Source organism: Pipra filicauda, unplaced genomic scaffold, assembly GCF_003945595.2.
Source record: "Pipra filicauda isolate LSUMZ 115617 unplaced genomic scaffold, ASM394559v2 scaffold211_size2331000_pilon, whole genome shotgun sequence".
NCBI lineage: Eukaryota > Metazoa > Chordata > Aves > Passeriformes > Pipridae > Pipra > Pipra filicauda.
The window spans coordinates 1-24,144 of NW_024104323.1; the positions used below are offsets into that span (position 1 = coordinate 1).

A 24,144-nucleotide genomic window follows, 5' to 3' on the forward strand; every position below is an offset into this window, starting at 1 on the left:
GCCAGCAGCTGGCTCAGTTTAGAATGAGCAGCATTGCTTGTATCTGCTAGTGTGTGACAACCCAGGGGAAGGAGGCACAGGCACTGAGCACAAGCTTCATGTTTACTCAGCAAGCACCAGCTGAAGAGAACCATCTGATTTCTAAACTCCTGTTGCCTCCCACTTTTTCTCTCATCATCACACTACATATCTAAGCCACATATAAGATATCACAAACTAATTTGCTCATAAACTCCCTTTATTACAGCCCCTGTTGCTCTTTGTTCACCTGTCTCCCTCAAGCACCATACCAGAAGCCCCCCCCCCGTACTGACACAGGAGGAAAAGAAAGAGAAAAAGCCTGTAGAAACTGATAAATAAAAAAGAACCATCAGCTCTTTCTTGCCCTTGCAAATGACAGAGCATCTTCTTCCTGACCTGTCCCATCCACTCTTAAACTTTCCCACCAGCATTAATTTCTATTGCTATCTTGAGTTACAGGTATTTTTTTAGTAGAAGCAAGGTAAGGCAGGCTTAGCATCAAGAGACCCTCAGAAATCTATAAGAATATTTTTGGTGAGGGCATAATTGATTTCTAGGGGGATGTTTATGATGTATGCATTATCACACTCTCAGAACTTCATTCTCCACCTATTTAGGATTCCCACACTGGATTTTACAACCTGCCTTCACATATGAGATGTTGAAGCTTTCAATGAGGTCACGCCAGACACTGACAAGCACTGATGGGTGAGTCATGCTGCAGTAGCCAGAGATACTAGCAACAGATTTGTTAATCTGTATGCAGTCTAACCCTTTTTCTGGTCTAGGATCTTATTCAAGGGTGAAATACAGTGTCTCGGAGATTGGTGACTGCAGAATTGCTCAAGAGCAAGGCCACATTTTCACAACTATTTTACAGATTATAATAAGAATCAGTTCCTGGGAGCATGTTTACAATAATGTAAAATGTTGGTTTGGCTATAAAATCTATAAAACAGGAGATCAAGATCCAGATGGGGTCAACAATGTTCATTGCAGATCATTGGAAAAGCCACCATGCTAATATGGAATCTAAGTTCCACCTGCTCTTGCTCCAGCAGTTCCAATCATCATCTCCAGCAAACTGCTCTTCCAGAAGCTACATCCCTGTACCAGGGAGAGCAGGTGTAAATACACATCCATACACCAGCCAGTCTAGGACAAAGGCCAGTGCAGTCACAGCACTGTTAGGCTTGGGTCTGAGCTAAGACATCCAGCCCTAACCCAGCAGGGTCAGGCAGAGAGCAAACTCTCTTCTGCTGGCTCTGCTGTGGGGGGAAACCTGTGGAGAAGGATTAGACCAGACCATTTCCTGATCTGCCACAAGAAAATTCTCCATGGAAGCTTTGGAAGTGTGGCAAGGACAGAGAAAACCATGGAACAAGTGAGATATGGGGACTGAGTGCATGACAGCAGAAAAAAGTTTCATAATCTTGGCTGAACTACTGAACAGTCAGAGAAAGAACCAACAATAAAGGGAAGAGGCAAAGTAAATCTAAAAGAAATTCTGCAGACAGACAACAAAGAAATGAGGTGCTGTTGTATTTTCATTGCTGCAAAGCTAAATTAAGCTTCCTAAGTCAAGCAGAGAAATAAGTGTTTTAGACTTCTATTCAGAAAACAGCATGAGCAGCAGTTGCCAGTGGACAACTAACAAAAGGTGTCTTCTCTCAGAGAAAGAAAGCCACATTGCATAATTGTAATGAGTTTCCTCCTAGTTTCACATTATTAGTCACCTTTCACCCTTCTCTGCCAAAGGCCTCTTCTTACCCATCCATCCAAGGACCAGAGCCAAGGCACAAGCCTTTCCTGTGCTACTTCTTTCCATCAGCCATTCTTCAAGGTCAAGGCCTCCACAATACTGATCACTGTGCCCATTCCAGGCATTCTGAACCAATGCCAGAGTAAAACCCCCTTCAGCCCTGCTGTTGGGAAAAGATTCGAGACACCTGAGTAGATCTTCCTTATACTCATTTGTCATGGCTTGGAAAAGTAGTTAGTCCTGAAATTGTGCAAATATTTAAAAGCAAAACCATTGCAAAGATTCATCGAAGAGCCTTCACCAGCAGAAGACATCCTACCTAGAGTCCCTTGGAAACCTGTTTGACTCAAGTGGAAATGACCTACTGGCATTTATTTGTAATTGCCCAGCATGGCAGTGGAAGGAAAAGCTATTGAGTCACACTGCAAGCCACTTTTCCACCTCTGTCTGGTTGCCCAGAGGGTAGAGTGGGACAGTCAGAAGGCTGAGATTTTGTTTATGTCTCTGAAACTGATTATCCATATGACCTTGCATGTACTTCTTGTGCCACCATTTTCCCACTTCTTAATACCTAAAACCACTCGACTCACGGGTCAGTCAGAAGTGCCCAGCAAGGAGCATGTTTGTTCCTCTAGTAAAAGGTAAGAGAAGAGCAAAGTGGTATTATTGTTGTCATACAATACAAAAGCAGTTACGTAATAACATCAGCATTGCTTCATTTTTGTCATTACAACACAAACTGTCAGAGGGACACTGCCTGACATGATATCTTCATCCCAGTGGATGTACCCAAGTGTTTACTTCATTGATACAAAACCAGATTACAACAATCTGGAAGACTCTACCTCGTTTATTTTGACCATCTAGAACATGTTTTTCCTGTATAACCTCATAACCCATAATAATGGCCCAAACTGCACTACAGGAATGATGGCAGGTTTCATGAGCTAGTAAAAGGAGAACAATTCCTCACTTGTGCATTGCACAACTGCTCACACACTAAAGCACACAAGTGCTTCTCTTCTTTGTAAGCAGACAACAACCTGAAAGTTAGTTTCTAAACCTGCACATCATACACACACAGAATACTTTTTAAAAAATCTCAGTGCCAAGAAAGAATTAAAGAACTCCCTAATTTGGCTAAATTACATTCTGCTTGTCTGATGACAAATTTCCTAAAAAAAAGCATTGACAAATGCTGTTCATAACTGCTCTATAATTAATAAACAAATTTCTTTGCTTGAAGTTCTGTGACTTATTCTGAAATTTAAAATCCTTTGCTTAAAAACGGTCAGATTCAAGCAGCATGTGGACTGAAGGCTGAGGAAGGCATGGCTGTGATTACCGCAGCTGAAACCGTGCCCTAATCACACTCTTATCTTTCTTATCTACTGCAAGTATTTATAAAGCAATGATTACTGTACTAGGCCACATCACTGCTCTGAGTTTGTTCTGAACCAGCACCTTCGTGTTGCTGTAAGAAGTTTACACTGCTAGAGCTGGTGTCATTTTGCTGAGACAGAAAGCCAAGCTTCTCATCACTTAAAGTCATTAAAAAAAAATAAACTATGACACCTCTAAAGGAGTAGGGGTGTTAACCCCAACGTCCTGGCCGAACTCCCAGCTCGAGTAATTACAACGTGCCTTGAATAAATTCTTGCCACAGTTTCCTTTGGACACAGTATTGTTCTCTACTTCCTCTCCTACAATATTATGGAGTGCTGATGCATGCTCTTAAAGGTCCTGTCCGTGCTGGAATGTCCTACAGGTCTACCCCAGGACCAGCTCTGCAGCAGCACATTGGGAACAATGTGTTGAAACCAGTTCTGCCTGTCAGCTGAACCGCTAGGCAATTTGTAATATTTATTTATTGATGTTCTGGCACGTCCTCCAGATGGAATTAACTTTGAGTATGGCTAACTGATAGATAGACTGGTGCAAATCCCAGATACAGACATACTCTTTTATGTAATAAAGTTCTTTAAATGGACTAAATTTGCACCAGGAAATTAGCAAATGAAGCTAAACTAACTTTCTAGGTGCCTGCTATGGTCATCTGAGAAGGCAGCAAGAACATGCCTCATGCACAAGACTAGGAAAGCTAAATGTGCTGTTTAGTTTAGCTGACAACAATCAAGGTAGTTTTCACACTGGCTGTTCCTTCACAATTTCAGTGGACTTTTTCTAAACTGTCTGTTACAGACGATGCTGTATGTTTCTGAAGCAGTCACTGAATTCATACCAAATACAGATCTAGTATTTTAAGTAAAATACTTGACTGTTAATGCAAAAGCATTATTCACATTTTTCTGCAGCCACTGTTAGACTCTAAGGATTTTTACCTAGTGCTCTCATTATCTTTTTATGTGTGTAGCACAAAGAGCTGAGGCCCAGACTCTCTGCTGGCATTTGCCGAGTTAGCTCCACAGACCTTGCTAACTCTCATAATTCATGAGCTTTAAAGGTAATTTGTCTGCAGGAAGAAGTACAAGATCAAGATTCAGAAGAATCCAATTTTCAATTCTACCTTATGACCCCGTGGGCAGATCACTCCCTCACTGCTCCATTTTGTTCTCCCACCTCCAAAAGCAAATGATACCCACTAATTTGACAAAACAAGTACAAAATCAAATTTGTACTGACAGGCCACGCTGAGCGGTTTTGCCTTAAACACCATTGTTCTAACATTTGAAAATACAAATATTTACCTTTCAAGCATGTCCCTAATTTCCCCAGAAGCATGTCTCCAAACCCATTTTATTTTAGAAGACAGAAACCGTATTTTCAGAAAGTGAATGGTTTTATTTTTCTGTCATTACAAAAATGCCTTTTAACTTGTCAAATGATACACTACAAATATCTTTGGCAGATGAATGAATCCAAGTTTCCTGTCATAGCTGCCAACTTCGAGGTTGAGATAATCAGATAAACCTTTAGTTTGCTTCTCCCCATACCTAAACTACATGTGTTTGAAGTGATCCACATCTGTCTTACTTTTCCTATTGGGATTTGAAAAGGCAAAGTGTCAGACCACTATGTGCCAAGTTCACAAAACTCTAGGTGTGGTCCACAGTTGTTTCAGCCAATCTCTGGTCTCAACTTTCCCCCATCCCAGGTTGAATAGTCCCCAGTAGCTCTGCTTGTCTAAAGGTAAATGCCAAGTTTACATACATAGTATCCAGCATCACCCTCAAAGGCCTGCTGGATACAAAGCCTTATGATACAAAATACCTATTAGATTATGGGAAAATAGGAAGGAAGTTTGTTTCGCTTGTTTTATTTCAGCAGGATCAGTAATACTAGATTAATTGGATTATTTCATACTGGGGACACTTCAAAACTGAATATTTGCAGGGTACTTTATAACCGAGTGCACTGTCCCTTCAGTTTAAGCCTGAATTCAAAAGTAGAAGCCATCCCTACAAACACACCTTTGACAAAGTTTGTGTCTTATGTAACTGTTTCTATTCATTTATTATCAGGATGTCAGTACGAATTGTTATTTTGATGATTCCTTGCCCCCATACTTCTGAAAGGGAAAGCAACTGTAAACACAAGGGAGACTGACCTCAGTGATTTCCTCTGTTCAGACAGGAGCACAATGCGCTCAAACACCAAGACAAGGAGAAGTGGACTGTTTAGAATTCCTCCAGCTGTAATCTATAGTAAAAACAAATAAACAAATACGTGACTACAAGATGCGATAATTAATCCCTGCATGAAGCCAACTGTTATCTCTGCTTCATAGATGGAGATACCAAAGCACACAAAGGCTCAACAACCTACCAAGTTCAACACCAAGACTGAGAGCCAAGACTACAGCTTGGGAGGCCATGTGCTCAGTCCATGAGATTTTTTTTTTTTTTCCTTTTGTGATCATAAACCAGACACAGTTTGGCCAAGGGCAGGCTGAAATGTACCCATTTGGTGAGGGCAGTTGCACCAGAGTTAGCACCTACCACCCCCTGGGATCGTCACTGCCGGTAGCTGAGCTGCTCCTGACTGGAGAGGCGGCTCCACTCAGCCTTACCCCAGCCAACCTGCCCCCAAACCACCCTACTCTCCCACACCTGCCCCTCTAAAGCTCCCACGTGCCCCAGGCCTCTTCACTGCCCTCATACTTCATCTCCCCACCAATGTCCAGGCCCCATCAGCCCCATCGCTGAGCCTCCCTTCCCTCTGCTCCCTCCCAGAGCCCCCAGCCAAGCTGCCCCACGCCTTTGCTAAGTTTCCCCATTCCCCCTCATGCCTGCTGTCCCCCCACAACCCTGCTGAGCTCCTACGGCCTCAGCAGCAGCCCACCACCATCAGGTCCCTCTCCCCCCTCAGGGTCCCCACAACCCTCTCCCCAAAACTCCCCTCATCACCCCCAGGTGCCGGCTCCCTCCCGCCCCTCAGTGACTCCTCACCCTAATTACCCCTCACACTGCCCAACCTGCCCCCTCACGCCAAAACCCCTCCTCACACAACCCCCTGCGCCGGCTGCCCCTCCTCACAGAGCCCTCACACCAACACCCCCCGTCGGAGTCCTCTCACACCAACAGCCCCTGACACCGACGCCCCCTCCCCACACAACCTCTCGCAGCCGGCTGTCCCCCTCCTCACAGACCCCTCACACCAACGACCTCTTACATCAAGGACCCCTCACAAGAACACCCCCCCTCACGATCCCCTCACACCGAAAGCCCCTGACAGCACCCCCCCCTCCCCACAGAGCCCCTCACAGCCGGCTGCCCCCTTCTCAGTGACCCCTCACACCAACCCCAACAGCTCCTCCCGCCCCCGCGCCACAACTGCCCCTCCGCCGCCCGGCCCCGCCCCTGCCCCCCCCCCGCCGCCCCCCGCCCCTCCCGCCGGCCGCGGCGGTGCTGGTGGGGGGGGGAGAGGGCGGCGAAGTCTCGCGAGAGGGGCGGGCGGGGGCCGCTGGCTGCGGGCAGCGCGGAGCGGCGGCGGCGGCGCAGCCGGAGCCCGGGCGGCGCTGAGGGGAGGCGGCGGCGGCGGGGCGGCGGCAGCGATCGCGGCCCGGCACACGGACCCGCTCCGCCGCGGCGGCACGGCTGGAGCCGCCCGCCCTCCCGCACGCCGCGCCTCCGCGGCGCGGCCTGGCCGCAGCTCGGCGAGCGGGGCCCAGGCGGTGGCGGCGGCGGTGGTGGCGGTGGCTGAGCGCTCCGCCGCGCCCGCCCTGCCATCTTAGGTGCCGTGCCCCGCCGCCTTTGTGCCCGCCGCGCCCGGGCACCCGCGGGGGCCGGGCCCGACGCCCCTCCGGGGGCGCCTCCCCCCGCGGGGCCGCCGCCCCTTGCCCCGCTCCTCCTCCTTCTTCTCCTCCTCCTCCTCGTCCTCCTCCTCCTCCGCGGGGGGCCGACCGGCGCTCCCAGCCCGGCTGCGGCGGAGGGTAAGGCGGGCGGCTCGGCCGGGGCGGCCCCGGGGAGGGTGAGGGAGGAGGTTGATGGTGGTTGGGGGGGGCGGCCCGGTGGGGCCGGCGCCTCCCCCGCCGCGCTCTGCGGCACTGCCGCAGGGTCGGGGCCGCGGCCGCCGCCGAGCACCGGCGGGGGAGCGGGCGGCGAAATGGCGCTTCCCGCGGAGGGGCGGCCGCGGGCGGAGGGGTGTTCCCCGCTGTCAGGGCCGCCGGAGGCCCAGGGCTGGGGCCGGGGCCAGGCGTGCCCGGAGCCGCGGCCCTTTTTGTCTGCGGCCCCCACACCCCCCCCTCCATCACAGGGGGCTTCACCGGCAGAGCTCGGAACCCCCGGGGGGCTTGGGGGTCCCTGGGAGACCCGCGTGGATTCCTGATTCTTGCCCTTTATTTTTCCCCCCCCTTTTTATTTTTTTTCCTCCCTGCCCCTCGCTCCTCCCCAAGCGGTGAGTTTTCAGTGTATATACCATTTTGTTCGGTGCTGGTGTGGGATTTGGCTCAAAGTGACCTATTTTAAAGACCTTTTATTGCTCCCCCCATCAGCAATGCATGTGGCGGCCGATTCCGTTACCCAAATAGCGTTTCCCAACCATTTTAATTTGTCAGATTAAAACATCTCATGGAGGCTGGATTTCTGTAACCCGCGTGTGGGTATGTCTTTAGAAATATCTTTCACCCTGCTTTGCTGCAAGCATCTTCGGAGCATCAGAGTTCACCTTTGTCACTGTGAAAGCAGAAATAAATATCGAGGCGATACCTGGGAGATGCAGTTGTACCATTGTGTTGGGCGCGGTACAAGAAATGGGGTGGGGGGTGCAGAAGAATCAGGGATTAAAATGGTTGTTGTCAACTGTAGATCCGTGCATATCTTCAAGAAGAAAAATAAGACAACGGTATCAGCACTGAGGACTTTTAATTTATTTTGTTAGAAAAACGTTTTGTGTTTATCACGCTTGTCTCTGCTGCTTATCATGGTAGGGAGTATTTCGTTAGGTGGCATTTTAGTGGCTGTGTTGGTTAAATAGCAGTTGCATTAACTAGTTGAACAAATTGTATCCTTCACCTTTGACTGTTGCATTTTGAGAGCCCTTACAGCAGTGTGCCCATGCATGCCAAGGGCGGATTAATAAGATGTTACCTAAAGGTTCGGATGCTATTGATTCCTTACTATTAATGCTATTTATAGTGCATTTGACATGGCTCTTGTTTTATGTATTTGGATAAAGGTTATCAGCTTGAAGTGCTTCGGATGAAATGTTCCCAAAATACCACCCCTGACACGCACACACAATATACATATATATTATTGAACAATATAACTCAGGTCTTCAGTGTCTGAAAAATAGCTTTAGCAGATAGCCCATAATGGTGAAAACAGTGAAAATATCATACATTTTGACACTAGTGAAGGTTTGTTTTCCTATTTCAGGATTAGAAAATAACAAATTCTGTAGCAATAAATATAATTTTAGGTACATTTTTCTTGCCCCTACTTTGGGCCTACATTTTCCTTGCCTTTGTGCCTGCTCATAGTGAGCATGTCATAGTTTTTGCTACTTATGTCCAAGGGCAAACCTAATCAACGATTGGTTTGAGCCTTCATATTAGATTCTCCACAACATTGGCCTAGTTCTGACTGGTATGTTTGCCATTTTTAGGACTCCTCTTCCTTTTACCCATAGACTGAAATACATTGATAAACTTGAACCTTAATTTGTCCTTTGAACTTGAGAGAATGTTTTTCTCCTCTGTTAAGAATACCTCACTGAAGAGAAAGTGATTCTGGTAGAACAGCTTAATTTTAAGTTTAATCCAGTTGAAACACAACTGCCTGAAGTAAAAACTCCTTGGATAGTTTGATATTATTTTTCTTTTTAACTAGACTGAATTAAGTGTTGCCTGTACAGGACCAGATGTTGGCATTAAAATTATGTACAGATAAGTTGGCTTAGGCCTCAAGTTAGACTATTTGAAAAATTTATCTGTGTCCTGCTGTTAAATTCTGGTATAACCTAAGCTGGAAAACTTTAAATGTTTACTTCCAGCTAAATAACATTTCCATTTGTGTGCTTTTCATCTCTGTCTATATTCATCAGGTTTTGTCACCAGAATAACATATTTTTAATGAGTTGTAAGACAGCCTCAGGTTTTATGCTTGGTGAGATACATTGGAGGAGAAGCAAATATCACAGTAATAATTACATCTTCAGATGTATCCTAGTAGTGGATTTCCTGTAACGAGGATGTTTTGTAGAGAACAATAGATATGGCAGCAAATTCAGAGATTTGTTTTAAAGATGTTGTAGGTAGCTGACTCTGCAGCAGTGAGTTCCACTTTGACACAACCCTTGCATGCTCAACAGGAACATTAGATGGTTTCCAGGTACTTCTTTTTCAGGTGTAATTCTCTTTCTAGCAAAGACAGACTGGATGTACAACTGCTGTTACTTCTCATGTCTGTTGCTTCTGCAAGGATATACTTTTGATCTAACTTAGTAGAGACTAAGATTGTTTACAAAATATGCCTCATAGAAGTTATTTGATGCTATAGATGTTTTTTGAAATAAGAAAATATTTAGGGTTGATTTGGTTCTCTCTGTGATCCAGAAGTGGTGAGGAAGCTATGGTAAATACCACTTGTCTTATTCCATTCTTAGTGTATTTTGGGGAACACTTGCATAATCACCAAGATCCTATCTTAGAAGCATTTTCTGTTTTGTTCCTATTCATATTAAAATCATGTAAACAACATACTGTTACATTGAAGCACACACTAGAAACTATAAAAGCCTTTGGTGTTATCAGGAGTGACCCAGGCTCTTCTGAATGACTGCTTCTGCAAGGCCATTACATTTTTCCTGTCCAAGTATGCTGTGTAGTGTGAAGGATTTCAGTTTTATTTCCTTTTGTGAACCTGGACAAAGGGAAGAGCTGAACTTCAACCCTGGGCTAGAATCATGACTGAATTGGAAAGTCTCCTGGGTCTGACAGCAGGGTTTCAGTTATGGATGACACACGTCCTCCCTTGGTTAACTGTGTTTGGGAGAAGCTTGCCTACAACACCACAGAGAGGGATGATTTAATACCTTCTGAGACCAATGTCTGCCCTTTCTTTTATAGCTCTAGAATGTGTCTTACTCTTCTTACATTCTCCATCATTCTTGACGGACATGGTGCAGGACGAAATCCTGGTCTGTGCAGTCTGGTGCTCTGGCAAGTTCCTCTTACTCTAGAAGTTTATTGAGGTGTGTGATGCTGTCCTCCACCTGCTTCTCCTTGCATGTCATTCCATTGGCTCTGGTCTTTGATCCTGCACCAGCAGAAAGCTAAGCTAAGTGAAAATACAGAGAGTTTTGTGTCAACTTGGTGATGTGAAATGGCTCAGTGCAGTTAGGTGAGGCTGGAGACAGCCCCAGGGACTGGGCTGTGCCACCACAGCCAGCGATGAGACTGGGAGACAGGTTGGTGGCACTTTTTACTATATTTGTAGTGGTTAGGTTTCAGGATTCTTTGTTTTTATTGTCCTTTAACATGCTGAGGAGTTGCTGAAAATACATTGATTTCTCCATGGAGAAGAGACTGAAAAAAATCCAATGGATAAAGGGTCAGAAAACTACTAATCCCCTCCTGTGAAGTTCCAGAGGGAGAGTCCTTCCTGTGAAAAAAGAACTTAAAATATGAAAACATGAAATCAGAGGTGAAGTGCAAAGTGTCTGAGGGAAAGAAGTGCGCACAAAACAGGAGGAAAGGATGGAGAGCTGTTTAAAAGCAGAGTTGGCTTTTACACACTGTATGCTCTCCTTGTCTAAGTGCTCATTTACAGTACAGAACATGGAGGAGGGAATACTTTCTGCAGGCCCTTAGAAACACAATGGACATTAGCCAGCACAATGGGGGCTCCAAACCTGGCTTCTTAAGGCTGTTTTTAAACAAATATTTGGTGATCACTGGAATTACAGTATTTTTTTTTAAATTACCAAAGGGAAGCCGTTGGGAACTTTTAATACCTGGTCAGAAATCAGTACACTGTTACTCTATATTTCTTTTATTATTAATTTGTTGATTTTTTTTTTTTTTTTAACATCCTGCTATATCTTGGTTACTTTGCCAGAAGAAAAGGCAAGGTAGCCACTGTAAACATAGCATGAAATTGCCAAAGCAGCAATGAGTTTTGCCTAAACAGAGAAGTTTCTCCAGTTTAATCAGAGCTTGCTGAGCCCAGATCTGCACCTACACTGTAGCTTTGAGATGAGGTTTTCCTTTTCTTAGGGTTTGGTGAGGACAGTCCAACATGAGTTAAAGTGATGATGGCTTCTTAATACAAGTGGACAGTAGCTTGTAGTTTTGCCTGTTGTATTGCTTGGCTAGAAACAGTTTTGATTTTTCTCTAGGGGTCAGGATGGGGTGACAGCATGAGATTTACATATTGAATATTGTCCTTAGAATAGAAAAGGCTAGAAATATTTTGTTTGGGGGAAAAGTTGTATCTTGAGGAAAGAAGTGAGAATCATGGAACTCTAAAGCTGGCAGGCTCTGCATTTTTCTGTGCCTGTGATCTTCCACTGACCCTTATTACACTCCTGGCTACAGCCATGCAAATATTTTCTTTAGAGTGAGGTGTAATTTTATAAAAACAGTTTTCTCCTACGCTCATTGAGTGCAGCATGTTTACAGGGCAGTCTCCTATCAGAATGTGGGGGAGCAGTGCCTGTGAGTTTTAATGGAAGCTTTTGCTGTGTGTCACTTGTGTCGATCCATATCTGAAAAGGAAATTTTGATGTTTAACGTTAATCTTGGAGATTTTTGCTTATAGCCAATGTCTATTATACCTGAATTCTTTAAATGTGAATAAAGCTGCTTTCAGCCTTTCACTTAGTTCATCTGAACTTTAAAACCTCTTTTTCTTTAGCCTGCTGCCATTGACTGAGCATCACTAGACACACATTTTGAGGGGTTCAGTCCTTTATGATCAGTCCTTGCCTTTGCATTGCTGGTTCAGCTTCAGTTTGCTCTAGTCTGGCTGATTTCTAACCTGTGGAAAGCTTTGGGATCCAGGAGCATGGGAAAGTGGAATATGCAAGTGCAATTATGTTGAAAGGGTAGGGAACATTTCTTATAACAGTTTTTGGCTTATTCCCCATCCATGTGTTCAGTCTGTTTTCCAAGCATCCAGCAATCCTTCCTCTTCCCTGACGTACCACTGCTCAAGGCCAATAACAGACCCATGAGCCCATGCCCAGAGAAATGTTGTACTGAGATTTCTTGGAAAGAATCTCATGTGCTGTTGCACATGTTTGTTATTTTTGCTTCCCTCCCCCTTCTTAATATGCAATTCTCATTTCCTACCAGAGTCCCCTTTTAATTGGTGACTGTCCCTCCCTCCCCAGCCGAGATGAGAGGTTATTTTTGCTAGTGCTATTTCTCAAATAGGCCACGGGTATCGAGTAAGTAGTGCAGTAACTTTCTCCATCAGTTATGAGGATTTATCAAGCTGTGTAGCAGTGGCGGTGCAACATGTTTCTCCTTCAGTTCTCACTTGCAGTTGTCACTAACATTAACTCCTCCCAGTTCCCACTTCCTTGTAACCCAATCTGAATAAAGATCATGGGATTTGAATGTGCCTTGCTTTGCTGCTGCTGCTGCTCTGGATGTTTGGGTTGTCTCTGTGCTTTTCATAAACTGTATACTGTGATCTTCTTTTTGGCTTTGCCTGGTCCAAGGAGCAGTTGACAGTTGTTAAAATCAGTTCTGGGCCAGCCGTGATTTGATGCGATTCAACTGTGTTAAATGTGTTCCAGAACTGTTTCCTGGCCTAGATAGCAAACTAGTTAAACCCTGGGTTTGGAATCTGTTTTGCTGTGATTTGGCCCTGTACCCCTAGGTAAGCTGCCTACGTCTTCAGGGTCAAATAGAACATGGGGTCTGTGCACAGCACGTGATCTTCTGCCTCTAAATCCACCGCCCTCCCACGTTTCCTTGGGGGTTTTTTTATTACTCGGTGCATATTAAAGTCTTGTCTTGAGAATTATGTACTGGACTAACTGAAGTAATGTGGCTTCACCACCCATAAAGACTGTGATGCAGTGATATGATTTTCCTGGGCATCAGCTGAGCTGGTACAAACCCCACTTTATGCTTGCTGGGTACATCCCAGTATGCAGCCAGGCTCACAGATTGGGGTTCTTATGAAGGTTTACAACTTTGTTAAAAAAGAGGGTAACCTAGGCCTTGACAAAAATTCCTGCTGGCTCCTAGAAGTGCATATCAAAGTTGGGAAGGAAATAATGATACGTTTCAGAAGCAATGCCTTGCTAAGAATGCCAAGCTCCATTTTTATTATAGGTTAATTGCCATATAGGCAAACCTCGAACTCTTACCTGTGCTTTTGGCTTAATTTTCCTTCTTCCCTTTCCACGCAAACCCCCCTCTAACCCATGCTTTGAAGTATTCAAAACTAGGTTAGTCTCTGGCTGGAGGTGTGTGGTGGAACCTCCTGTTAATTCTTGCTGGGACCTGCCCGTTTTGCAGCAAGAATGCAGGCGAACCCATCTGAATGCTGATCATCTGTCCTTTGTGAATGATGGAAGATTATTTTTCCCTTCATTTGACACAATACATGGGCAAAGGAATCCTATAACATCTCCATTCCAAAAGCCACCTCAGATGGCCAGAGCTGTAGAAGCTGGAGTGCCCATGGAGGTGGGAGAAGAGGGCTTAATAAGGCTGGGTTTAGATGTTTGCATGACAATCACTGGAGATATTTCCTTCCCCCACTCTCAGAAGATGTTGCTGTGAGCTGCTAGCTCAGAAGTTGACCACATTCTCACCAGATCAACCTACTCAGCAGTCCTGAACTGACCAGAGTCTTCAAAATTTCCCTCTTGCTGACTGGGAGGACAAAGTGCAGGGACCCAAACACTAAAATAACCTGTACTAAAGAAGAGGTCCGTATATATGCTTTTTTATCCAAAGTGTTGTGGCAGAAGGAAGTCCTCACCTTCGCCATTACCTTTGATTTCATTGCAATACTGCTGATGTAAATTTATTTGCAAAAACAAGACTGGGCAAAAGATTCATTCCTGATTTGACAATAACAAGCAGAGTGCTTTGAATACTAGACTAACGTGAAAATAGTTTACGTATAAAGAACATGTTTTATCTTCAGTAGCTCATAATTAGTCCCAAAAACATAAAGAACATTTAAAGATTATTTGCTAATCTGTTGAAAAAAATTTACATGGAATTTTTGATGCACAATTTTAAAAAATATTTTGGAAAAACCCCTGAATTTTCCAAAATATTTCAGTGATAGGTTCTTTTTCTTAAATATCCTCTATCTCTTGAAAGTATTAATTCAGACATTATTTTAAGTCTCTCGTTTTCCCATGCTGCAGGAATTGGTGATTGTGGGCCACTGTGCAGGTGGGCTGTCACATGGGGCTCTGGAATCTCTGCAGTGGCTGGTCCAGCACCAGGGTGTGTCATCCTCATTTGAATAGTCTTCCCATTGCACTCTGGTATTGAAAATTAATTACTGTAGTGACTATAAATTGGTATAATCAATGTTTTTTGTAGGTATTACGAATATTTTATGTTTAAATAGAAATAACTGTAATTAATATTAATGTGATGAGAAATGAAATATTAATACACAAATAAAAATCTAAGCTATAACAAAGAAAGATTATCTTACATACGTGATGGTTTTGTACTTTTCTCTGAATTGGCAGGATAATAATAGTAATTCCCTGTTCTGAATTTCATCCATAAATCTCAAGGTATTTTAAATGGGTGATAAATGTGTATTTTTTTTCACATTTATAAAGTGGGGATACTGAAGTACAGGTGGAGAAGTGAGCAATTTGCCCAGTGTAGCTGGTGGTGGGGTAGAAGAATTTGTCTTCTTGGTCCCCAGTTAACTTCAGGACTGCAGGTTGTAAGGGAGAAGCAGAAGTGGAGGAGATGCTGCACTGCCTGTAGGGTGGTGGAGCAGCACAGACCTCAAAGTTCAGCAGCACCACTGTCTCAGATCTCCTTCTGAAAGTCTGCCTGACCTACTGATAATGCAGGGGATGGGTTTTCTTGTTTTATCATACTATGTAGAGTTTTCTTATCATAATGGCAATTTAATGCTGGTCATGAATGAGCTGGCTAAAGCTTGAATTCTGTAATATTCTGTGGTTTTATGTGTTTTCTGTGACTTTTTGCTGATTTTTATCTTTATATAAATCTGAAAAGGGCTTTTAATGCATTGTAAATCAGTCCCTGAACTTGATAAATAACAAACTAAGTTGTTTCATTTCGGGAGTTGGTCACGCACAAGGATAACTGGGAACTGCCCATCTAAGTGAAAAATATGCCTGTGCATATAAAATTGCAATACTTGGGTATTGTCTGGATATTTTTATGGAGATCTGTGGAGGCAGAGGGTATCTTTTCATCCTGTTTATGCAGTGCCTACTACAGCTGAATCTCACATCTTCTTCAGGGCCTAATTATTGTGTAATGCTGTAAAAAGCTGAGAGTGTTCTCACCTGATACCCTGGGAAGGAGGAAGACCTTCAAGCCCCTGTGCCTTCTGGGAATCTGTGAGCTCCATGATGAGCCATTACTCAACTCATCACAAGTAACTCTCATCTGTTCTAGATTCTGCTATAACTGTCTCTGCAGAGAGGTTTCCAGTGTGGGTATTCATTTCAAGCATACCTATGTGGTAAAATAGCTGGGGCTTACTTGGAAATGATAAAACTAAGAATTCTGTTGCTTCAGTCATTCTTTTAAACTATAAGAACCCAAAAAAACATAAAAGCCTTGTAATCTGAGTACCTGTGTGAAAGTGCTCAATATTTTGTTTTTCTGAGGGATTTCTGTTTGATGTTGCCACAGCCACAGAGTATGAAATTTAGCAAGTTTTCTCCAAGAATTGCTTTCAGCTTCGGAACTAATGTTACCTGTGCTGGTTTGAGGTAGTTCCTACCTGTTTATCATGCCTGTTGCAAAATCTACCTCCCTATTTACATAGGTGTTGGGGAAACAGGGATGATATGGAGCAGCATGAGTGGAAGGAGAGGATGGTGTGAGTTGTGATTCTACTTGTCTGCTTATTTTCTGGTTTGGAGGCACCGAGCACCTGCTGATTTAGGGGTTTTCTGTATGTGATTTCATGCCTGTGATTAGCATTTCTAAGGACATGACACATACGGTCTCACCACTAAAATACATTCTGTAAATATGTAAAGAGAAAATTACAGAGATGGTCACTGTCCGACTGTCCTGACTGGTCTCCGGAGTCAACCCAGCAGGACTCGGCACGCTCCGTTGGGCCCATCCGAGACAACAGATCTTGAACTTCAGACTTACAAGTAGAATTCCTTCTTGTATTGAACTTACCACCTGCCTTTGATGCTTCCTTAATAGCAGTTGCTTGTCTCATTTTCCTTCTTTTTAATCACTGGGGCAGGAGATTGAGATCTTTAGATAGTGCGTTCCACTGTCTTATTGTTTAACTGTTTAAAGTCAAACTCCATGGAAAATGTCAGCTGCGTCACAGAAATCTGTGATTGCATTTGATCTGAAATCAACCATTTGTTGTTCTGAAATCAACCATTTGTTGTGCTGGAATTTCTCAAGGTACATGATCATAGAATCACAGAATATTCTGAGTTGGAGAGGCCCCTTTAAGGATTCTCAAAGTCCAGCTCCTGGCCCTGCACAGGACAGCCCCAAGAATCCCACCACGTACCTGAGAGTGTTGTCCAAACCCTTCTTGAACTCTTGTCAGGCTTGGGGCTGTGGCCACTTCCCTGGGGAGCCTGTTCAGTACCCAAACACCCTCTGGGGGAAGAAACCTTTTTCTCATATCTAATGAATGGTAATAACGGACTTGTAAGTTCTGGGGAGGAGTGGGAGATTCTCTGGGATGGCATATTTTAAAAATACTTTTTCTGGACTAAATTTGAGAATGATACCTAGTTAGTTGATGTTCCTGTTGGAACATTGTCCCTAAGTTAATAACAAGGCTAAGTTTGTTTTGCTACTTTGAGAAATTATTAGTATTTTGTCTGAACTGAGCTTGTGAATAAGGTGGAGGTGGCAGTCTGCTTAATTTCATATTTAACTACTGAGAAATCACAGCAAAAGGCTATCAAATGTTTTGTCACCACTGTGCTGTTCAATAGCTATCACTGGAACCATGTGACCACTGGATGTTTAATATCTTACATTTCTGTAATTCCCTTTTTGTTTCTTTCTTGGTTTTTGTTGTTGCTGTGTAAAATTAACTCATAAATTGTTAGGAGCAAGGAAACTGTTTGTGTACCATCTAGTTTGGTGTCTTGCCAAAGATTTGTGAGCTTGCCAGTCATGTCAGTGTGTTGAGTTCAGGTGTTACATGAAGGGTAAATCTCCTTGTGATGTAGTCAGTGCACATGTTGTAGCACGGGCCTCTCCTGAGTTTTAATAAATACAGACGAGGTATGAACACTCTTCCCTGCAAGAGGTGTGTCTCTTCCCTCTACAGGTGCTGCACTCTGCATGCATACACACCTAGCAGCTCCTCTGTCCCCCGTGTAGTACAGCTTCTTGCTCTGCAACAAAGATGCTGCTCAGAACATTTACCTCATATGGAAGAAATAAGTTTGTAGAACCTTTCAGTAAGAGCAGTTTCCAATTTACGGTGATTAAACATGCTGTACTTTGCTTTGTTTCATGGTGGTAAAAGCCTCTTGCCTGTATGACTCCAAACCAACAATAAAACAGGCATAAACAAGCATAAAACAGTGTAGCGTTCAAGGTATTTCTAAAGGGGAACAGTAACTAAACACCTTTGAACTTAATTCTGCCTGGCCTGGAAAGCAGCAAGACTGTTGCATTCCCCATTTGGATGTGCTGCTGCCATGGGTCAGGGTCTGAAGGGAATATTCCATCCCCCCCTGGACACATTGAGTTTTGAGTTGCCCAGAAGGTACCAGCCAGAAGCAGAGGTGCTGTTCTGAGCTCTCGTTGGAGGGAGAGCTGCTTCCCTCCTGTTTGGGTTTTGGTTTTTTTGTGGGTGTGATGTCATCATTCTGCGAGGTCTGCGCCGCCGCGTCCTCCAGGAAAACAAAACAGGGCGACGAGACCTGAATGTCAAATGCAGAAAACAAGCAGATCTGATTCTTCCTCTCCTCCCTCCCCCCTTTCTTTGAAAGGAGCTTTCAAGCTGACTTTATACAACAGGAATTAGCTTAATAGAAAAAAAGAGAGTGAGAGAAGCACAGTTATTTCTTTTCAGTTCTTACTATCAAGTTCTCAAAAATAACTCTTTCCTGCCTGGCTGGAGAATGGGATGTGTGTTGTGTGCCAGAAGCAAATACAGGGTGTTTTATAAATATCCAAGGGTTTTTTTATCTTTTAATGTAATCTTTCTCAGTTTTTGATTGTTTTGGAAATATTTAAATGAGCACTGCACAGTGTCTTCTTGCCATGCTTGTATTGGTTTCTACCAGAGAACTGTCCCATACACTTCAGGTGTTTGTGTATATGTCATGGCAGTACCAGCAGCAGCCTTCCACCAAGATTACCTTTGGGCCATGGCCAGGGTCAGGGGAGTAGCCAAAACCAACTGCTGTGCTGATATAACCAGACTGATTTTTATTCAAGCCTTTGAAATTATTATTAATATAGGAATGTATTGGAGTTCTTCTTTCTGGGAGCCCTTTTGTGGCTTGGCAGCAACTGGCTCTCATGCAGCTCGTTGGCTATACTGAGCAATATGGTTCATGTAAACATGGGCAGGTTTATTCTTTTTCAGGCCAGAGCTTTAGATATTCCCTCATTCAGAATGACTTTGCAAAATAATCTGCAGAGAGGCATTTGGAAGCTCTAAACTGAGGATTGGTAGTGAGAGGTTGAGCTGGTGGTCTCCGAGAAGCTGTCCGGATGTACTAAAAACTTCTTGGAGTTGACCAACACTGGAGCTGATATTCTTTGTCCTGTTGTGTTCAGGAACCTTAATTACGTCTTGGTTGCTCTTTATAACTTGTGTCCAAAAAGTAAATAGTGTTTTCTGGCATGGCTTGTTGAGCTCTCAGTAGCTCCCTGTCCAGCTGGGCTGCTCGGGTGAGCTGCATGCATGATGAGTGAGCAGTTCTTGCTTTTTGCTGGTCGGTTGTTAGGGGTGTATCTGCCCAAGGTATCAGGAGGTCGTCCTACTTTCCCAGCTCAAAAATCCAAGATCCTTAGAATTTTTAAAACGGACACCTGATGTTCCCTTTGTTTGTTAGCCAACAGGAGCAGGCAGCAAATAGATCTTCTTTTAGTACAGGAACTGTTGCTTGAAACTTTGCATTTGGGGTTTTTTTTTCCCTCTCTATTTGCCTGTTCCTACTGACAAACAAAAGGCATAATCCATTATTCCAAACTGCTGAAAAAGAGGCTTCAAATTGCCAGGTATGAAATTATGCTGCTTGTTCCGTTACCAGTAGGAAACGGCGTGTGAGATGTTTCAAAACCTACAAAGGAGAAAGTTCTTTGTATGTGTGAATTTAGTATTCACAAAAGGTGTCAGATTGACAGCGGTGGAGATTGTGGAGATTGGAATTTTATTTATCCCTAGAGTAGGTGCAGTGCAGACTGCAGTAGTGCAAAAATTTCCTGTATTATTCTGCTGTTGCACCCTGCTCGTGCCCTTCACAGGCAGCCTCTTGGGGCGAGGAGCTCCTCCTCCTCTGCTCCCCTTCAAAAGGCTGACTGCCAAAAGGATGTGAGGGTGGTTTTTCTGTATGTGATGTGGAGATGCTTGTCTCCTGAAATCTAAGCAGATGTGAAAGGAATTTGATAACATCTACCTCTAAACAGCCACTGGAGCAGAAACAGCCTTCAGCCCCCATGTTCTCCAGCTCTGTGCAGGCTGGTAGTCTTGAGGCAGAAGATGTTGGTGGTCATGATTCTGTTACTCACTGACTTAGCTGTTCTTCTGCAAAGGTTTACCACTCCAGTATTGAAACTAAGGCAGTCAACTTGTCCTGCTTTGTCTAAAAATGTTTGGTAAACTCTCCAGGGAAATGGGAGGGTCTCTGGGAGGTGTCACGTACAAAAAGTGTTATGTTCTTTTGTGAGTCTTCCATTTGCTGAAATGAATATGGAGAGAGAATACCAAGCCCTGCTTCTGGAAAAAAGAGCAAAGAGCACAAACCCAACACCAAAACAAACCAGCAGGTGATTGATTTTTGAAAATTTCTGATGTCCCCGTGCCAACTCCCTTCTGCCACTGCTCTTTTGGACTGTTCTTGTGCCTGTCCTCATTCCCTGGTGCTTTACTTCATGTCCTGATGGAGCCGGGCCCCTGTGTCACATACTTCCAGACCACCTTAAGGAAGCCCTTCAGACCATAGAGCTCAGTCCTGCTCCAGCTGTGCCATGTGGTTATAGCTCTGAGTAGTAGCTTTAATCATCTCCCATTCCCATCCTTCATTAGATGGCATGACTTGAGTGCTTTTAGTTTTGCTTTGACCAAATCACTGATTGCCTTCAGATCAGCGACTCGCTGCCATCCAGCATGGTGCGGGCCAAGACACAGGCCTTCGAGCTCAGTCCCTGCCAGCGTGATTGCTTAAGGAGAAAAATAAGATTAATTTAATTGGCTTTTTCTTTGCAACGCTATTCCTTTACTACGCCTCCCGAAGATCAGATCAATCTTGGAAAAGTCACCTGTTGGCAGCTCCCGGCCTCACCTCATGCAAAAGCTGAGGCCAGGGCCCTTGAAACAGGCAGGACAACCTTGTTTTCAGAAAGCCCAAGTGTGAAAGCACGTTCTCTCAAATAACCTTCTCTTTAAAGGCACAGGAAATAGTTTTGTCTATCGACTGAAGCAGTCAAATTATTGTCCCCCTCAGCCAAAGGGTAGGAGTGGAAATGGCTGCTGATTATTTCTTTTTCGTTCATTTGCTTTTGTGAATGATTGCTGAGAACAGCTGGATTAAATGGCTTTGTGTGTGAGCACACAAAGAACTCATGAAATATAAAGGTGTTTGGATGTGTGCTGTTGGAATAGACCAATTTCTGATTACAGTTTTCTGTCAAATTCAGGATGGATGTGTTCCTGCTTGAGTTGAAATTGCTGTTTCAGCCTTAAAGTGCTGTAATGCTTACTAGGTACCTTCCAGCAACTTAAGCTCTTCCCTCATCTCTTCAGGCCAGAAGAAAGTGCTGTATTTCTTGCTTGGGAGCTGAAAAGTCGGTGTACATGAAAAAAAATGTTTAACTACTCCTAGTAAGAGTTAACCCAGGTAGGATGGAGCTTGAGCATTAAACATGCTTTGTGGGCCTTGTTTCTGAGTTGTTCCAAGTATTAGCTTTAGGTACAGATGCTGACCTACCTCTTTCATCCCTTATGTTCAGGACAATTAGTAATACTGCCAAAACCAGAAAAGAGCCAGATAATTTTTTGAAGCAGTGTTTTGGAGAAGAGATGTAGTCGTTTACCTTCTGTGTGTGCAGAATCCTTGGAGAGCAGCAGAAGATGCTCCAGCCCTGGACTATGGGAAATCAGAAGAACTTTTCCCTACAAGAGAGGCTCCTCTTGTTTCCAGTTCCTAGAATATCTGTCCTGTGTTCAGTGAATCATTCCTGGAGAGCACTCAGGCAGTGTGGAGGAGAAAAATGCCTGGTGTGAATACAGGGGGTATAAAAGTCAGATGAGAGGGGAGAGATAGGAATATGTCAGGACAGAAGTACAGTGAAACTGGAACTGTGGAAGGGTTGGAGAGGAAGGATCTATAGCTGATGGAGAACTGGAACTGGAGGTTTGCAGGAGAGGTGACTTGGGAGCCTGGGAGATGGGGAGGGAGGCAGCAAGAGAAGATGGGTTGGCAAGGGAGATGGCAGTCTGAATTCTGACACTTTCTAATTTTGGAGTGCTTGCCTTTGTAACCTTAATAATTTTGTTCTAATACACTAGATACAAAAATTGCATTATATGTTCTGAGGAATTTGGTTACTATGGTAATGGGTATATAAGTACATAAGAGATGAGATGTCAGCAGTCGGAACAGCTGTAATGTAGCACACAAACCTGTGACTGCCGGAATTTGGGAAGCAGGCCCTCACAAACTTCTCCTGCTTCAGTCTCATTTCTCACTGCCGGGATGTCTGTTGTTGTGTGAAAGTGACGTCAGAGCTTCTACAATAAATCCTTGGGGTTTATGGAATTTCAGCAGAGGAGCCTGAAATCTCTGGGTAAACAGACCACGTACCTCCCTCCTGTGCCAGGACTAGAAGGTCTCTGTTCCCACCCAGCTGCTGGAAGTGCAGGACTGGTGCTGACTGGACAGACCACGAGTGTGCAGGATGGGAGTGGGCTGCTGCTGTTGCCTTCTGCTCTGGCACCTGCCTCCCTCCTTGCTCAGAGGCCAGGGCTGCCTGAGCCATGACTCATTCCCAGGGTCACACAACCAGTTTCCCCCTCCCCACTATTGGTGTCCCTGTCTAGGTGGATTTGGGGTAGTGCAGCTGGTGCCTGTTACAGTCCTTGCCAGAAGCCATTGTGTTGGTTACAGCAGTTTGGTGATGGCGAGGTCCTGCCCAGCCGGAGCAGGTGGGGAAGGTGACGGGGAGCAAGGGAGTGCTCCTGGGGAGTGTGAGGCAGGAATGTGGGCAGCTGTTGGTACAGGAGTGGAAAGGATGACTTTGCATACTTTTTATCCCTTCCCTTGCCCCATCTGCAGCAAGGATATATTTTGTATGCCCACCCCCACCTTCTAATTTGAAAACCACTTGCCCAGTGTTGTTGGGGGGATTATCCTCAACAGGAGAGGGTTGCTGGAGAGCTGATGGAGCAAGCAGTGTCCAGGCTGGAGCAGCACTGCAAGTACAGTTCATCCCACCAAAGTGAGGGTCAGTAGAGCACGTGTTGGAGATTGCCTAGAGCCAAGTGTGGTGTAATGGTGTAATGATGAGTTAGTGCTGTGAGGACGTGTGGGCTGGAGAGAAGCTGCCGATAAGTTTTCAAGAACCAATCTAGAGACAATTTAAAATGGTGGTTTGGTCTTGATGTACTTATGAAAGGACTGCCTTAATGGAATCTGCTGGGGCAATTTGGGGGACATTGTCAATACAGGGGAGGACTCAAGTCTCTCTGGAAGGACTGAATGAGCTGGAGGATTTGCAATACAGATACCTAAATGAGACAGTACAGAGTGCATGGTCATGTAGTAACAACAAATATACAGTTAACACATAGTATCTATAAAGATATATTATTATATATTAAGTACATATGAGATATAAAAGTATGGTTTATCAGTTAGAAATGGAAAAATGTGAAAGACTTGAGTATATCACTTGATACCATGGTGATTTTAAAACTTGAGTGCTGTATATCTAGGGAATAAGCAGATGTGGAGAGTTCTGGTCAGGGATACTTTAAAAAAAAAAAAAAAAGCTTATTTTGGGACAGATGTGAGGAAGGGCTGGTAGGATGGTCTGGGAGGTCAGTTCTCTTTCCTGCATCATAAAGGGAGGAAAAAATGGCTTTTTTCAGTTAACAGGCTAAGGTGACTATTATATCTACGTGTGCTTATCTCTCAGTATTGGAAAGGGAAGAAAACTGTTTAAATGCTAAGGCTGGTGTGGGAAAAAGAGTAAGTCAGTGTAAACTTAAAATAATAAATCTGTAAATCAGTCTTAACTAGCTCTTAATCTTAATTGGTTCCTAATCAAAATACGAGAGGGGTTATGGAGCAGCCTTGTAATCAGAGTAGTTGCTTTGAGAAGTTCTCAGGAGTTGGTTATTATTTGATGATTGGATTCTATTATAAAGTTGCTTAAAATAGCAGCAACAGGACTTAATTGGACCTTCAGTCCTGTGATTGTAACAATCCAATTGAGACATATTCTGTATATCTGAGCCACTGCTACACAAATTGTTTTGTGTATTGGTTGAAATGAGCATTTTCCCCATGAAAGCAGATAA

General features: G+C 44.2%; 1 protein-coding gene and 2 long non-coding RNA genes across 5 annotated transcripts in view; 2 read left to right on the forward strand and 1 right to left on the reverse strand.

Annotated features, from left to right (window-relative positions):
- Positions 1-143: 143 nt before the first annotated feature.
- On the forward strand, positions 144-5,477 carry LOC114000588. Its single transcript, XR_005563486.1, has 2 exons — positions 144-729; positions 5,266-5,477. It is a non-coding gene; the product is annotated as an uncharacterized LOC114000588 (long non-coding RNA).
- Positions 4,565-5,991, reverse strand: LOC114000583. 2 transcript variants are annotated; one of them, XR_005563485.1, is made up of 3 exons: positions 5,570-5,991; positions 5,352-5,443; positions 4,565-4,782 (listed from the first exon to the last, which is right to left on the reverse strand). It is a non-coding gene; the product is annotated as an uncharacterized LOC114000583 (long non-coding RNA). The 2 variants fall into 2 exon arrangements; XR_005563484.1 differs by having other exon boundaries at positions 4,565-5,443.
- Positions 5,992-7,064: 1,073 nt separating this feature from the next.
- Positions 7,065-24,144, forward strand: part of TAOK1 (TAO kinase 1) — a 70,332-nt gene continuing 53,252 nt past the window's right edge. For both annotated transcript variants that reach the window (XM_027744466.2, XM_027744486.2), the window contains exon 1: positions 7,065-7,175. The gene's annotated coding sequence lies outside the window, so the exon portion shown is untranslated. The remainder of the gene's footprint in view (positions 7,176-24,144) is intronic.